We start from the raw sequence: 17,842 nt of genomic DNA, 5'->3' as shown, positions 1-17,842 counted from the left end.
AGCGGAACTGATCTGTTGGGCGCGAAGTAACTCATTCACCTTTTGAAGATCTTCATGAGCCGTTCTCAATTTCTCAAGCTCTTGTTTCCTTTGAAGATAATCATAGGAGAGCCTTTCATAAGTTGTTGAGAGCGATTCATGACGACCTTCAAGTTCTTGGTACTTAGCATGAAGATTTTTTATGTCATCAACTAAGGACTGTGAGCGTGTCATTTCAGCGTCCAACAGGTCATCGCTTTTGTCTAACAGTTTCTGAGTATGTTCCATAGCCTTTTGTTGTTCAGTTGCAATTTTAGCAAGAGTTTTGTAGCTGGGTTTGGATTCACAATCAGAGTCATCTTCACTTGAAGTTTGAAAGTAAGCATCGCGTGATTTTACCTTGGCACCACGTGCCATGAAGCAGTAGGTGGGAGTAGGATCGTCTTCGTTATTAGCTTCAGCGTTGGTGCGGAAGTCATTGTCTTCAGTGTTGAAGATTGACTTGGCAACATAAGCAGTGGCTAGAGCCAGGCTTGCAATGCCAGGGTCAGACTCCTCTCCAGACTCCACCTCCGCCTCCTCCGAAGCAGACTCCTCCTCTGAATCCATTTCCTTGCCAACAAAAGCGCGAGCCTTGCCAGATGAGCTCTTCTTGTATGATGAAGACTTGGAAGAAGACTTAGAAGACTTTGAGGACTTCTTCTTCTTCTTGTCATCAGAATCATATTCCTTGCTTTTCTTCTTCTTCTTCTCATTGTCCCACTGTGGACACTCAGATATGTAGTGACCAGGTTTCTTGCACTTGTGGCAGGTTCTCTTCTTGTGATCATGAGTGGAAGCTTCATCATTCCTTGAGCTAGATCGTGAAGACTTTCTGAAGCCTTTCTTCTTTGTGAATATCTGGAACTTCTTCACAAGCATAGCAAGTTCCCTTCCAATGTCTTTAGGATCTTCAGAACTGCAGACAGATTCTTCTTCAGATGAGGAAACAACTTTTGCCTTCAAAGCACGAGTTCGGCCATAGCTTGGACATAGATATCTCTTTTCTCAGATAGCTGGAACTCATGTGTGTTGAGCCTCTCAAGTATATCAGACGGATCGAGTGTCCTGAAGTCAGGACGTTCTTGTACCATGAGGGCAAGGGTGTCAAAGGAGCTGTCAAGTGATCTCAGCAGTGTCTTGACGATTTTATGCTTGGTAATCTCAGTTGCGCCAAGAGCTTGAAGTTCATTTGTGATATCAGTGAGGCGATCAAACATGAGCTGGACATTCTCATTGTCGTTTCTCTTGAAGCGGTTGAAGAGGTTGCGAAGAACACTGATTCTTTGATCTCGCTGGGTTGAAATGCCTTCGTTGACCTTGGACAGCCAGTCCCAGACTAGCTTCGACGTTTCCAGAGCACTCACACGGCCATACTGTCCTTTGGTCAGATGACCACAGATGATGTTCTTCGCAGTAGAGTCCAGTTGAATGAACTTCTTGACGTCAGTGGGGGTGACACCTTCACCACTTTTGGGAACACCATTCTTGACGACATACCAGAGGTCAACATCAATGGCTTCAAGATGCATGCGCATCTTATTCTTCTAGTAGGGATATTCAGTTCCATCGAACACGGGGCAAGCAGCGGAGACTTTGATTATCCCTGCAGTCGACATAGCTGAAACTCCAGGTGGTTAAACCGAATCACACAGAACAAGGGAGTACCTCGCTCTGATACCAATTGAAAGTGCTAGTATCGACTAAAGGGGGGGGGGTGAATAGGCGATATTCATGAAAGTCTTCAAAACTTGGAAGTTTCAAAGACAAACAACGGAAACAACCTAATTGATATGCAGCGGAAGATAAACTACCCTGAACAAGCTACAGTCAAGCATGTCATGATGTGAAAGTCCAGGACTAATAGCAGTCAGGTAGTAAGGATCGAGTTGGAAGATAGTATGAAGCCAATCAACAATAGTAGTCAAGCAATGAAGTCAAACAGATACACAGACAAGCAATGACTTCATGAAGATAAACTTAAGTAAGGTTGGAAGGGATAGAACCAGTTGCTTGTTGAAGACACATGATTTGTTGGACCAGTTCCAGTTGCTGTGACAACTGTACGTCTGGTTAGGGAGGTTGAGATTTAACTCTGAAGACCGTGTCTTCACCTTATTCCCCTTGAGCTAAGGACACCCAGTCCTCGCCCAATCACTCTGGTAAGTCTTCAAGCGAGACTTCCAAACCTTCACAGACTTCGTTCACCGGCAATCCACAATGACTCTTGGATGCTCAGAACGCGACGCCTAACCGGCTGGAGGATTCACAATCCTCAAGTGTAATAAGTCTTCAGGTCACACAGACAGAAAGACTTCAGTGATGCCTAACACTCTTTGGCTCTGGGTGTTTGGGCTTTGTCCTCGCAAGGATTTCTCTCTCTCAAATGCTTCGAGGTGGGTTGCTCTCAAACGACAAAAGCCGTGCACAAACTCTGAGCAGCCACCAATTTATGGTGTAGGGGGTGGGCTATTTATAGCCACTAGGCAACCCGACCTGATTTGTCCAAAATGACCCTGGGTCACTAAGGAACTGACACGTGTTCCAACGGTCAGATTTCAAACACACGCGGCAACTTTACTTGGGCTACAAGCAAAGCTGACTCATCCAGCTCTGGATAAGATTTGCTCTCATTGTCTTCGCTCGAAGACATAGGATTTGGGTTGAGCATCACTTCAGTCACTCTGACTTAGTTCACTTGGACCCCACTTAACAGTATGGTGGTTCCTATGACTCAACAAAGAAGAAAATGAAACAGCGAATCCACACAGTCTTCACGCTCCAAAGTCTTCACTCAATGTCTTCTCATGTCATAGTCTTCAATATGAATATATTCTCATACCACCATTGTCTTCAATGTCTTCATACATTTTTAGGGGTCATCTCCGGTAGGTAAACCGAATCAATGAGGGACACTACCTGCGTTATCCTGCAATTCTCACAAACGCATTAGTCCCTCAACCAACTTTGTCATCAATACTCCAAAACCAACTAGGGGTGGCACTAGATGCACTTACAGCTTGTAAGATTCATCTTTGTACTGATTCGTAATTTGAATGAAGAATTTCTCAAAAAAAGTAGTATAGCACAGCTTAGAGCAACTTCAATCGGACGATCCATTCTATCCATCTGCGTCCGTTTGGGTCGGCACGTACAAAAGTGAAGGTCCAACGCAGCCACCCAAACGTAAATCGCGTCCGCCTGGCGTTCGCATGCATCCATTTTCGGTCCAAAATTGCACCTGGAATGCGTCGGTGCGGACGCGACGCGGACGCGTTGCGCGTCTCCTCGGCGTCCGCCGCATCCCACCTGTAGGCCACCCAACCGCCACCGGTCGTCTTATTTATGACGACCACCGACAGCGGGCCCACTTGTCAGCCTCAGGAAGCGTCCTTTTTTAAGCACCCGTGTGGTGGGGGGCCAGCCTAATCCACTTCTCCCGTCCACATCTGGCCCACACTACTCCCTTGCTTCCTCGCCGACGACAGAAAACCCTAAGCCGCCATGGGCATCTTCCGCAACAATGGCAAGGCCAAGGGCAAGTGCACCCCCGCGCCTCGTCCTCCCGTGCTCCCGCTCCCCAGCCACAGCCGGCGCGTTTCCGCCCGGAACACCAGCGCCTGCATATCCCGGTGCACCAAGCGCGGTGGCACTGGGAGTACAGGCAGCCCCTCTCCTACCCCGACGTGACGCTGCCGCATCATTGGCACTTGGATCCCCAGCGGATCCTGGTGCCGACGGTTCCGCGGAGCCAACGGGCGCATGATGAGGAGGTGCGCGGCGCCGCGCACAGCTCACGCCGGAGCAGCTTCGGCTGCCCGAGTACGCCGCCGACTCTCCCAACTGGGAGGCTTGATTCGTCCTCAAACACAAGGAGCAACGACGCTCGGGTGTCCACGCCGTCCCGTCGCCGTTCCCACCGCCGCCGCCGCAGGTACAGCCGGAGGACGAGGAGGCGGAGGCGGAGTACCAGGCCGCCCTCGAGGAGGCCCTGCAGCAGGCGCTGGAGGGTGGTCGCCTCGAGGAGGACGCGCACTGGGATGGGCTGGAGCAAGCCCTTGCCCTATCGGTAGCGGGGGACTCCGTCCATTCCCCGCTGTTCGTGCCGCCACCGCCACCCTCCACCCATCTAGCCTAAGCCGGAGCCGGAGCCGACGCGGAAGCGCTCCCCGCCTCCACCCACTTGGCCGGAGGAGGCCTACTCGTGGATGGGGCAATACCGTGAGTGGGTGAGCGCGCCCCCCATCCACTTCGCCGCGACGTCAGAGCAGAAGGCCGACCACCTCGAGCGCTGGAAGGCGCACTGGCTTCGGCAGGAGCAGGACGACGGCGAGCAGCATATGCGTTACGAGGCCATGCTCTAGCGCGATGCGGAGGTGCTCTGGCTCGAGAAGGAGGAGGAGGAGCACGCGCAGCTGGCCGCAATGCCGCCGCCCCAGCAGACGCCGGAGGAGGCTGCCCTGGCAGCATACCAGGCGGCGTTCGGCTGGGCAGGCCCAGCTCCCGTCTTCATCGACCTCACCAGCGATGGCGACGACAAGGGCAAGACCGACGACGTTTAGGGCAGCGTGCGGGGCGGCAGAAGGCGGGCACGAACTTTTTAATGTTTTATTTAATGTTTAATTATGTTTAAGTGGACTTTGGCCGGCATTTGACCGGCCACTTATTATGTTTAATTAAGTTTATTTTAAGTTTATTTCGTGCGACCTTTTTTTTTGCGTGCCCGCACATTTGGGTCTACCCCGTTGGACGGCCAAGCCGATCCATTTCAGAATGCGAACACGCACGTCCGCCTGGCCGACCCAAACGGACACCGCTTTTGTCCGCTTTTCGTCCGTTTGGGTCGGCCCGTTGGAGTTGCTCTTAGTTCCTAAAAAAAGTATAGCACAGCTTCTTTTTTGAGCCAAGGAAGAATTCACAGCTGGGAGGACGGAAATGTTGACCGCCTCGGACATGTTTTTTTTGAGACAATCACGCGAAGCTTTATTCATCCTGAAATAATGTTTACAGGGACAAAAACGAGATTACCGGGGTGTCCTAACCAAACATGGCGGCCCACCCCTAGTTTTAAAGCATGCTTTGCTAGATTGTGAGACTCGAAGTTCGAGCTCCTATACTCATGAACAAAATTGCACTCTACAAAACTAGTCGCTTGGTCTGATATTTCATGTAGAATTGCACCATAACCAGCCGGGTTTTGCTCCTTCATGTCCTCGATCACCACTTTGCAATCGTATGTGAAAGAACATGCGATGCCCCCATGTTTGGTTTTGGTAATTGATGACAATCTCTATGGACTAATGGTTGCCTTGAGTTATATTTGAAGGGTTTGTCCATAGGCTTTTCTTGGAGTCCATTTGTTGGTTTCAAGGAGAGTTTGTGATGACCACGATGCTATTAAGGAATTATCCAAAGATCGGTCATGTGAGTGTTGAGCTTATTGCAAGCATGTCTTGAAGAAGAAGATTGTGTGATCATTCATGTTTACCTTCATGACATCATCCAAATGAAGAGAGTTGGAAAGATTCAAGGTTGATCAAGACTAAGTCAAGAGTGAATCAAGTTGATCAACTCACAAAGCGTAGAAGATGTACTGAGAGGGATCAAGTGATCCCATGGTATGGTAAGCATTGTCCATTGCACTTTGTGTACTAACCCATGGTCTATGTGAGAGTTCTATGTGGGGTTAGGTACGTGTCCATGGGCTTGTGTCAAGAGGAAGATATCATACAACCAATGGAAAGGATGACATCAAGTGGTGATCGTCATCAAGATTGCCGTGTGCAAGTTCAAGTGGAGCATCACGAAGAGATCAAGTGCTTGAAGCTTGCATCCATTGTGGTATCAATGGACTTGTGAAGATGTGCCGAAGAGTGGCTCACCCATAGTGGAGTATGGGGGAGCAATCATCTAGTCTTCATCGAGCCAATGCAATCAAGAAAGGTGGTCCAACTTGAGGGAGTCAAGATCGTCATCATCTAGCTCAAGTGAACCATGTGCAAGGCAAAGGTTTGCCCTTGATAGGTTTTCTATTTTACCGGTCTCGTGGTGGTAGTTGGGAGACCGGGTTATAGGATCATTTGCTGTACTATCATGGGGGGCTCTCAAGTTGGTAGCTTGATCGTATCGTTAGTAGAGATCTCGAACCATTGCATCCTTGCATCATGTTTCTTGGTTCTTGTTTGGTTCTCTCTATGAGTCTTAGAGCTTATGGTCATCTTGATGACAAGCTTGAGTTCATCGAAAACGGAGTTCACATGTGTCTTCTATGATGTTTTTGGTGTTGGAGGTTTTACCGGTCTTATCCGAGGAAGGGTTCATACCATTTTCTTATGGGCCTTTTCTTATTTGCTTCTTATTGTTATTTCTATCAGGATTGTGTTAGCCCTCGTTGCTAGTTTTCCAACAAACTTGATTTCATCGAATTCAGAGCTCGTATGTGAAAGTTGTGGCTGTTTTGATATTGCCTGTTTTACATAGAGAGGTTGTACCGCCCCATAGAGAGGTTGTACCGCCCCATAGAGAGGTTGTACCAGTTGACCGGTACAACCGGTGTTTGGAGCGGTTGTACCACTCCAGAATTGGTCCGGAGGTTGTACCGGCCATGTACTGCTCTACCACCGGACTAGTTTCTGTTGTGGTGCGGTTGTGGACCGGTTGTACCGCTTATTGCCTGTTACCGGTTGTACCGCTCCTATGTTATTTTGCACATAACGGGCAGATTTGTGGGGACCTATTTAAGGGGGTCTTCTTCCCCAATGGTTCCCTATCTCTTGAGCTCGTTTTTGCCCCCATTGTTGACCTTCTTTGAGCTTGCTAACTCTCAATCCCTCCATGGATTCTTGCTAGTTTTTGAGGGAAAAGAGAGAGGAGATCTAGATCCACACTTCCACCAATCACTTTCTCCTCTATGTGAGGGGAACCCCTTGGATCTAGATCTTGGAGTTCTTTGTGTTCTCCTTTTTGTTCTTCCTCTCACTTTCCTCCCTAGCATTAGTTGCTTTGGTGGGATTTGAGAGAGAAGGACTTGGGCACTCCGTGTGCCCTTGCCATTGCATTTGTGCATCGGTTTGAGTTCTCCACGGTGATACGTGGAAGTTTCAAGTTGAGAAGCTTATTACTCTTGGGTGCTTCGTACCCTTGAGCTTGTTCCTCTTGGGTGCTTGGGCGCCCTAGACGGTTGGTGGTGTTCGGAGCTCAATCATTGTGGTGTAAAGCTCCGGGCAAGCGTCAGGGTCTCCAATTAGGTTGTGGAGATCGCCCCGAGCAATTTGACGGGTACCGGTGACCGCCCCCAAGGGTTGCCAAAGTGTACGGGTTCGGTGACCGCCCCCAAGGGTCGCCATTTGTACGGGTTCGGTGACCGCCCTCAAGGGTCCCTTAGTGGAATCACGACATCTTGCATTGTGCGAGGGCGTGAGGAGATTACGGTGGCCCTAGTGGCTTCTTGGGGAGCATTGTGCCTCCACACCGCTCCAAACGGAGATTAGCATCCGCAAGGGTGTGAACTTCGAGATACCTCGTCGTCTCCGCGTGCCTCGGTTATCTCTTACCCGAGCCCTTTACTTATGCACTTTACTTTGTGATAGCCATTTTGTTCCTTGTCATATATCTTGCTATCACATAGTTGCTTATCTTGCTTAGCATAAGTTGTTGGTGCACATAGGTGAGCCTAGTTGTTGTAGGTTTTGTGCTTGACAAATTAACCGCTAGGTTTATTCCGCATTTGTTCAAGCCTCTATCGTAATTATTTTAAAACGCCTATTCACCCCCCCTCTAGGCGACATCCACGATCTTTCAGGATGCAACATGTAGTCTCTGTAAATTCAGATCTTCGGCCAAGGCTAAAGCCTCCCGAATAGCAAGGGCTTCTAGTGTCGGCGGGTCATAAACACCCCTCACAAGAATTGCCGAAGCCCCCAAAAAAATTCCATCGCGGTCTCTGCATACTGCAGCTGCAGCTCGCCTTCGCCGGTTGTGAGAAACTGCACCATCTACGTTGATCTTGCACATTGCCCCCGGTGGGTGAATCCACTGTGTTTGTCTCGGCCTTGATCCTTCCACCATCGGCCTTGCTCTGCTGCTGCTGTTTATCTGCACTGACCGAAGATCATTCATATACGACTGAATAAAGTGATTGGTAGATTGAGGGCTCTCGAAAATGTCCTCATATATGGCCTTCGCCTAGCCTTCCAGACCGCCCATAGTGTAACCACCAAGATCAAAAAAATCCTCCTGGGATAGTTCTTCATGCATTGTGAAAATCTAGTTCCTTGCGTTCCTTTCTGTATTCTGGCTCATCTTCTCCACAAGGCTGGGATCGGCCAGAGACCAAATGCATCTAGACATTGTGCACTCCAGTAGGGCGTGTTTTCATGAGTCGTCACATCCGTAGAGAGCGTAGCATCGGGTGGTAGACATATTGCGGTGGTGCAGAACATCCATAGACGGGATCGAGTGTTGAGCCAGTCTCCACAAAAACACCTTCAGCTTCGAAGGCACCTTAATGTGCCAAAGATCTGTCCACTCATTGCTCTTTGTGTTAATATCTGAAACTCCACCAGACCCCTCCAACCAATTCTCGCGATGATGTTTTGTGTTCATCACCATCTTGTAAGCCGACCTTACCGTGAATCTTCCGCTTCTTTCACCCGACCATGCCCAAAAGTCATCCATGGATCTCGTGCACAAGGGGATCGCCAGTATTGAGTCCGCGTCAAACGGCAAAAAAGTTTCCCTGATCAGTTCCTCTCTCCATGCAGCGGATGTGGAGTCAATCAGCTCTGACACTAACCTTGGTGGATTAATTGAGAGGGATGTGATTGGTCTCATGGGACCGGTTCTTGGAATCCAGTTAGTATCCCAAATATCTATTGATGCCCCGTTTCCAACCCTTTGAATGATGCCCTGTTTCAAAACCTCTCTGCCATCAATCACAGCCCGCCATATTTGTGAAGGGTGGTTTCCTAACTCAGCATCCAGGAAACTACTCTCTGGGTAGTAAGCCGCTTTGAGCAGTTTTGCACTCAGCGATGTAGGATCATCCATGAGCCTCCACGCCTGTCGAGCAAGTAGAGCAAGATTGAAAACCTCAATATCTCTAAAACCCATGCCACCTAAATATTTTGGTTTTGTCATGATGTCCCAAGCAACCCAAGCTGGTTTTCTTCTACCTTGTTTACTCCCCCACCAAAACTGCCTGATTATCGAAGTGATATTCTCACACAAGCCCCATGGTAATATGAAGCATGCCATTGAATAAACTGGGATGGCCTGTGCCACAGATTTTATAAGCACTTCTTTCCCTGCAGCTGAGAGTAACTTCTCCATCCATCCATGAACCTTCTCCCATACTCTGTATCTTAAGTACTTGAAAGTACCCATCTTAGACTGCCCTACATCCGTTGGCATTCCCAGATACCTGTCACTCAAAGACTCATTATGAACATTCAGGGTCTGCTTCACAATATCTCTAACCACTTGGGGACACCCTTTGCTAAAGAAGATAGAAGATTTATCATTGTTTATCCGCTGTCCGGAAGCCTTGCAGTACACATCCAATAGGTTTGATACCATTGTCGCGCCCTCAACACTTGACTTAAAAAGCAACAGGCTATCGTCAACAAAAAGGAGGTGGTTAACAGACGGAGCTGAAGGTGCCACCTTGATCCCTTACAAACCTGACGACTAAGAACTTGATTTTAAAAGGCACGAAAGGCCCTCTGCTGCAATCAAGAAAAGGTAAGGGGAGATAGGGTCTCCCTGTCGGATGCCTCTTGTGGGTGTGAAGTGTTCTAGTTTCTCACCATTGAAAAGAACTGAGAAGGATACTGATTGTACCATGTTCATCACTATCTGAACCCAGCTTTGTGCAAAGCCCAATCTTTCCATCATGGCGCGAAGATACGACCACTCTAACCGATCGTAGGCTTTCATCATGTCCAACTTCAACGCACAGAAACTGTTGGATTTAGCCCTGCTCCTCTTCATAAAATGTAAGCATTCATATGCACAAATGATGTTATCTGTGATTAGTCTACCAGGAACAAAAGAAGATTGTTCCTCTGATATTATGTCAGGGAGAACTATCTTCAGCCTGTTAGAGACAACCTTGGAGGCAATTTTATAGATTACATTGCAAAGACTTATGGGACGGAATTGAGAGAGTTGTGTTGGGTTCAGAACCTTGGGAATGAGCACTAGCACAGTATCATTGACACAACCAGCCCCCTCTTCCCCTTTGATAATTCTCAAGACTGCCTTCGTCACCTCATCTCCACAAATATCCCAATGCCTCTGATAAAAATGAGCTGGGAACCCATCTGGTCCCGGAGCCTTGGTAGGGAACATTTGGAACAGAGCCTTTTTGACCTCTTCCTTCGTATATGGCACCAAGAGCATCTCGTTCATGTCATTTGTGACTTTGATAGGAACCTTGGATAATACATCCTCCATATCAGCTACCCCTTCGGACGTATACAACGTCGTATAGAAGTCCCGAACCAATGATCTTAATTCTGCAGGGTCTTCTATCATGACTCCCCGGGAATTAGCTAGTGCTTTTATCATATTTCTCTTCCTTCGCTGGCTTGCTCTTAGATGAAAGAAACGAGTGTTGCGATCCCCAGCCGAGAGCCATTCTAATCTTGAGCGTTGTCTCCACATGAGTTCCTCCCTGTGATACAATTCTATTAGTTTCTCATTGATCTTTAACTCAACATGCGAGGGTGCAGTCCTTCCAGGGTTAGCCCGCAGCCTTTCCAGCTCCCCTTTCAAACTCTTTATCTCTCTTCTAACTGAGCCGAAAGTGCTCCTATTCCATACTTCCAGATTCTCAGAGATCCTTCTGAGCTTTCTCCTTAGCTCCTCAACAGTACCCGTCGCTCCCCCTTCTGTCCACTTGGATGTGATTGTCTCCGACCAAGTCTCATGTGTCTCCCACATTACTTCATACTTGAACTCCTTTTTATGGTGCGGGCGTTGTCTCCCTCGAAATTCCAGCAAGATCGGGCAGTGATCAGATGTCGCTGCCGTTAAATGTTTTAGGTATGCTTGAGGAAACCTCTCATTCCATTCTGCTGTAGCAACTGCTCGGTCCAGCCGCACTCGCATATAGCTTCCTCCCGTCACCTTCTTCTCATATGTCCAAAACTGACCTTGGTAGCCCATGTCCATCAACATGCAAACATCAACGACGTCTCGGAAGCCCTGTATTTGAGCATTACTCCTTTCTCCCACTCCCACTTGTTCATCTGGACGTAAAACTTTGTTGAAATCACCTATGCAAATCCATGGGAGCTCGCTCAAAGTGCTTATCCCCTTCATGACCTCCCATGTTTGGTGCCTCAAGTGTGTTATTGCTTTTCCATAAAACAAAGTCATTCTCCATGGATCGCTACCTGGTTCCTCCACAGAGCAATCAATGTGGTACACCGAGTAACCAAGAATTTCAATCTTTATTGGATTATTCCAGAAAAAACCCAAACCGCCACTTCTACCTTGGCTGCTAACCGCATAGCCATTATCATAACCAATAGTTCCTGCTAAGCTTTCTACCCTAGATCTATCAATCTGCGTTTCAACAATACATAACAGGGTAGGGGCAAAACTCCTCGCTAAATCGCGAAGCTCTTTCACTGTCGCGGCTTTGCCCGCGCTGCGACAGTTCCAACTTAAGATACTCATTGCGCTCGGCGGCGCTCCTCTCTGGAGCCCGCCGTTGTTGCATTTGTTGTTGAACTCACTGCCTCAACTTCCTCCTCAAGTGTTTCTGATGCCGTACCCCCCTTCTTTGGCCTCTTCCGTTCCTTCCTAGGCGATAGATAAACAGGTGGGAGGGGCGGAACCATAGGATCACGAACTATCAGCTCCATGCGTTCCCCCTGGCCACTTCCATCAGGCGATGTTTCTGAACCACTCGCCATGTTCTCAACGGAATTTCGTTTGTTTGATGACAGTATGATCCCTGTCGAGCCAGACGGCAGGCTTAAACCCCCTTCCCGTGAGCTATCCTTCCCGGTTGTGTTCTCTTCTGCTGGCTCCTTCTCCCGCGCCTCATGCTGCTGCTGCGGCCACGCATTAAAACGCCAGCTCTAGTTCGGGTTATAGGGTTCTCGGCCTCTTCCTCTGCCTCCTACTCCTTGTCTTCCTCCTCCTCGCTGCGATGTATATCCTCTCCCCGCGAGTTTGAGCGGACATTATCAGCAAAAATGAAATCTCCCCATTCAAAGGTTGTCTCATCATGCACACCATCTCCACACTCCTCATGCCAATGACCAAACTCACCGCAATTATAGCAAAAAGTTGGGAGTTTTTCATATTTTACTTGATACTTGAAACTCTCTTGTCCCTTCTTTGAAGTGACAAAACGCTTGATCTTTGCATTGATGTCTATCTTCACTTTGACCCTTCCAAATTCTCCAAAGAAGCCCGCTGGTAACTTCAGTTGCACTTCTTCTACCTCACCGATCCTTGATGCCAGCCCCTTCATAGCCGGCTCAATCAAAAACTTGTCCGGCAACCGGTGAATCTGTGCCCATACAGAGAGTTTATTCAGCGCAAAAGTATCGGGGTTTCTGAAACCATCATATTCCTCCATGATCACTGCCTGCTCCCTAAACAGCCACGGCCCCTCTAACATCGCCTTATTCCAGTCACCTAAACACCCGAACTGCGCCGTGAACAGATTGGCTTTCACCTTCCTCCATACTACCTGTTTAGCAGGGTTCCATGCCGCCCGCATCTCATTGTACAACGCGTTAGGGCTAAAGGTCTTGGGTGTATGCACGCGAGCGATTGCCAACCACCTTGCCGGTTCCACCATGTCCGGCAGCTCCTCCTCCCATATGAACTCGTCTTCTTCCTCCTCCTGCAGAGTTAACCTGGCTAGCAGATCCTCCGCTGATTCTTTCCCCTGTCTATCCTGCGAGCTGCTTGGTTCCGCCATCACCCTGGAGATCCGATCTCGCCTCCCGTCGTTCCCGTCAAAACCCTAGAAGCCAAGGCCGGGCAGGGTCACCCGGACCCCCCCGGGATCAGCCCGAACTCCCGGGATTAGATAGGGAAGCGACAGGAAGCTTAAGGTAAATTCCGGCGGCGGACGCCGGAAGACTTCGAAACCCTAGGTTTTTCGCCTAGGGCACTTGTACCCTTTCATCTAGGTTGCGCGCCGCTCGACCGCCTCGGACAGGTCTTCCGCCGTGCCACACTTCGTAACAAAAAAGGAAAAAGGAAAAAGATAGCAGCCCATAACAACAGGAGGAGCACAACGCAGGGAGCCCATATAACCCACAAAACACAAAAAGGCCTATGCCAAACGAACACAAATGCAAACCTGGCCCACCAAGGGACAAACACACACGCCGGACAACAGACACAAACACCTCCGCAGCGCGCGAGACAAACATTTTGCAAGTATCTAGCAGCACTTAAAAATGTGGTGAATATTTTTTTTTAACTTTTAACCGCCCCTCCCCATTAATTTTCTGTCTAGTCTTCCTGTTGCTCTTTTACATTTGAGACGCGGATTCTTTGAAAACTGATGTTTAATCTATGGTAATTTGTTTGATCCAAAATTGCCAATGGCAGTCAATGTTTAATCTAGGGTAATTTTCCTTTCAGGGCGTAGGGCCATTATCCATCCGGTGAGAGTAAAATCATGATGTCATCTTCATTGCCGACGATATCCCCTTATTTGATTTGGTTCAGTTTCATGATTTTCAATCAACTCATTTCAACCATAATAAAGGAGAAAGAAGACTAACTGGTAACAAGAATTTTCAACCAACTTATTTGGTTTGGTCAAACTTTGTCATCTTTCATACCATCTCGACTTGAAGCACACTCTAAGAATACCTTCTGTCAACACATATTTTGCCACCAAATGGGATTCTATGCTCTAAATCCGGCACAGGAAAGATCATGTTTAAACACATGGCATTATTTCAGTTTACCATATGAACTAGATGGGGAGCGCGCCTTGGCGCGGGGGTGCCGGTCCCAACATTTTGGTTGGGCAGTTGGAAGCGATGCCACCCAAACATAGATAGTGGTAGGGCCTTTGTCTTTGTTATTAATCAAAGAACATGTACTGTGCTTTTAGATGATCATCAATGAGAACTCCTACTTCCTCTTTCCATGTTCCAAGGAGAAGCTAATGCAGCTTGTAGTGACGGATACTTGAAAGCAAAGGATATGTAGCATCCTCGGGCTTCATTTTCCTAAGGATACTGTGAAACATCTAAAAAATCATTACAATGGGCTAATAAACCTAGGAAAGCTATACAACAGAAATGATGAAGTGGTGTGTTCTTAATGAAAATAGGAACATATTTTTAGAGAACAAATATATATCAATCTATTTAATACATGTAATAGCAACTCCTCGTGTACACAATGAGGGCGATTAAGGAATGCATTCCAGTCACTTTCAATATAAGGAAACGGAAAGTAGCAGTTCTGATAATTGACAGCAACAGGTAACCATAAGTTAGCTCATCACAAATGAAAGAAATGATTGGAGCTCCAAGGACCAATATGTAGCTTTGTTGTCCCAGTTATAAAATATAATAATATCCGCTTCACGGGTACATGAATAATTTCTCTTATAGTGTGAAATAAACCTCAACACAATTAGTATGCTATGGATCCCTTTATGGATATACTAATAAAACTCTAAAAAAAGGATAAATCACCTCATATAATCCTGACTTACTTGCAAACAATCTGTACTTGTCTATTTATGGTCTTCATAATACAGTCAAGCTCTTGCTTTCCTGAATCAGAAACAACAGTCACAACAGTCGGGCAGGACCACCACATGCACCAAAAAAAGGTTAAACACACGCACAAAGGAATAAAGAAGGCACAGGAGCCAAACCCCTTAACTTGTAAACTGAAAATCTATATGTTCTTAACTGATGGTTGAGACAATCAACCACCAGTCCTTTTTGTTTATCCAACAAATATAAGATACGACAGATTTGCAGGTAAGCACAAGGAGACCATATTATTCAACAACTTGTTGATTCAAATGCAATAGCACTGTCCTTGTCAGCACATTTAAAAATTACAGAGATCTTTATCAAGGATATACATGTGCATTTCATCTCCATTACAGTTTGAACATATAAAAAGAAGAAACAATGAATATCTGTAAGAAAGGACAACAAAATTAAGTGTTAAAAGAATGGAGTGGAAAAATAAAGAGAAGATGAGCTCACCAGCGGCTCCTAACAACTACGACACACGTTGCCATACTAACAAACACTGGCTAGTATACCTTAGGGGTGTGCATATGTTACAACCTGCTACTTAAACAATCTGAACTTGAACCTAACTTCTATTGAATGATTCAAAATGTGGTGCTGCTAGACTAATAGGAAAATGAATAAGCATCTACCATATCCAAGTAGGAGCTAGAACCCAAATACTTGAACCTTCATAATATAATACAGTAATAAAAACAGAAGTTTCAGAGTATCAGCTCTATATACAAAATACTCTCATTGCTAAAATAAGGATAAGCTGTGTAAGTTCATCCTTATTTAACTCCTCTTTATGTAGGTAGCATATTTTAAACTCTATAGTTGGAAGTTTGTTCAAACTGCAGGATCCAAAAAAATGGAGTGGTGACGTACAGAATTGGGGAAAGCTTCAGAACAAACTAAAGAAAACAAAAGGAAATGTCCGCTCAATGGCTCGGATTAACCAAGCAACTTAATCACATCAGTCGAAAAATTGTTTATGGATACAAAACGGGACACGCTACCTCGGTCACTCTTTACATGAACAATCCAGCATTATCTCGAGAAAAATACCAAAACAATCCGGTAGTATTAATTTCTGTAGCATGAACAAATAGCTGCAACTGGTAACTTGCAAAAAAATAGAAGTAATAGTATCACAACGAATTAAAACAAGTCATTCAACCGATAACTTGCTGGGAGTGAGTCTTTCTAGTATAACAAAGTGCAACTTACTCTTAACCAGATTAAATCAAAGAACAACAACAAACAATAAAGGTACGAGAGAGAAGAAAACTTTACTTTAAATGGCTATAAACACTGGAGCATAAATAAGCAACACCTTTAAATAAAAATAAAAAGGGTTTAGTGTTCATTGCATAGTGGGCTCAGATTCGCCTTTCCTCAATCATATAACCTACCCCGCCATCTCTTATCACCAGATCAATCTGTTTACACAATGGAGCTGCCCTGGTTATCACTCAACAAGAATGACCATCCAAGGACAGATCAATAGGTATCAAAGGATCAAAAAGGATTCTAGAGACAACAGGGAGGATCCAACTTGATACCCACAGGTGCCTTGATTGCTCAAAGGCACACTTATTCCAGCCACAGTTAATCATCATCGCCCTAGCACGAACACCACCGCCACAGACAAAGCGAAATGGCGTGAACGCCCCCGGCGGGGCACTGGAATTACGTGCGGTGGCAGGCCGGGAGTGAAACGAGCGCTCAGTTTTTATCCAACGGTCGAGGGCGTTCGGGAGGGGGATCGGACGGCCGGAAACGCATCAAGGAGCCGATCCGACGGCCAGGAGGCTCAAATCGCCGAGGAGCCTTGTGCATCCACTCGTCTCTTATTTCTGGATGGATCACCAGATCAATATGTTCTTATGAGGGTGAAACTGCCCTGGTTATCACTCATCAGAAATGACCATCCAAGGACAGAGCCACTAAAATAAGAACGTGATCAAAATAGCTCAAGGAAATGAGGGGGGATCCAAATTAATACCCACAACAATTGCCTCGATTGCTCGAGAGCATGCCTATATCAGCCATAACTGATCATCGTAGCCCTAGCCATGTCCCATGCAGTAGCTGAAGCAGAGCAGGAGGAAGATGGAGCTCACCGAGGGAGGTTGTAGCCGAGGCAGTACTTAGTGGGCGCCGGGGTTGTGCCTGAACGCCGTCCAGCCGGCGAGGAACCGCTTCCTACACCGCACATCCACGCCGCTGCATCGGAGTTGGGCCTTGCACCGTCCCGCCGATGAGCACGAACGCCACGGGCACCGAGGCGGCCAATGAGAGGATGAGGTGATGTAGCACATCCAGGAGCACAGAAATATGTCGTACGTACACAACAACCTGTTTGCTTGGAGACACTGCTGCCCCTGCAACAGCAGCAGGACCAACCCACAACAACAACACCTGCAAAAGACAAAGAAGAGCGACAATCAGAAGGGTTTAAACAAATATATCTAAAAAACATAGATCATAGCAGAGGTAAATAAAGCAAGAGCACCAAAAATTAACTAAATAGACCCAAGAAGAATCGTAGCAGAGTACATCAAACCAACAATCAAAAGGGGATAATGGAGTGGAAGACCATAAATTAATCAGTATGTCTCAATAGTACAACATGAACCAATGGTGACAGGTGTGCTTATCATGTATTGCAGGGTAGCACATAGCAAGAGAAGAAATTTCATTTCACATATGCAACAATAATAAGAACAATTCAGGTTGGTCACCTAACGATACATCCAACTCACACAAATTATCCAGTTGCGGCACACACAATTCATGAGCACATCAGACGATAGACTACAGAGCATGAACGACCTCGGCCGTACTTAATGGGAACCGTGTAACTAAGAAACCTGTGTCCAGCTCAAGTACTACTTTCAACTACCTGTATGGCCAATAGTTGTTAAATCTGACTACCTAATCTACAACAAAAATGTGTACAATCTGGAAATTCAACCACTTTCAATACAATTTTCTTTAGGTTTTCTTGTTTTTCTTAGGAGATAACAAGTAACACAAGTGAACAAATCGAATCAAAGGGGATTAAGGGC

Source organism: Triticum dicoccoides, chromosome 3B (assembly GCF_002162155.2).
Source record: "Triticum dicoccoides isolate Atlit2015 ecotype Zavitan chromosome 3B, WEW_v2.0, whole genome shotgun sequence".
NCBI lineage: Eukaryota > Viridiplantae > Streptophyta > Magnoliopsida > Poales > Poaceae > Triticum > Triticum dicoccoides.
Note: the sequence above shows the minus strand (reverse complement) of the source record.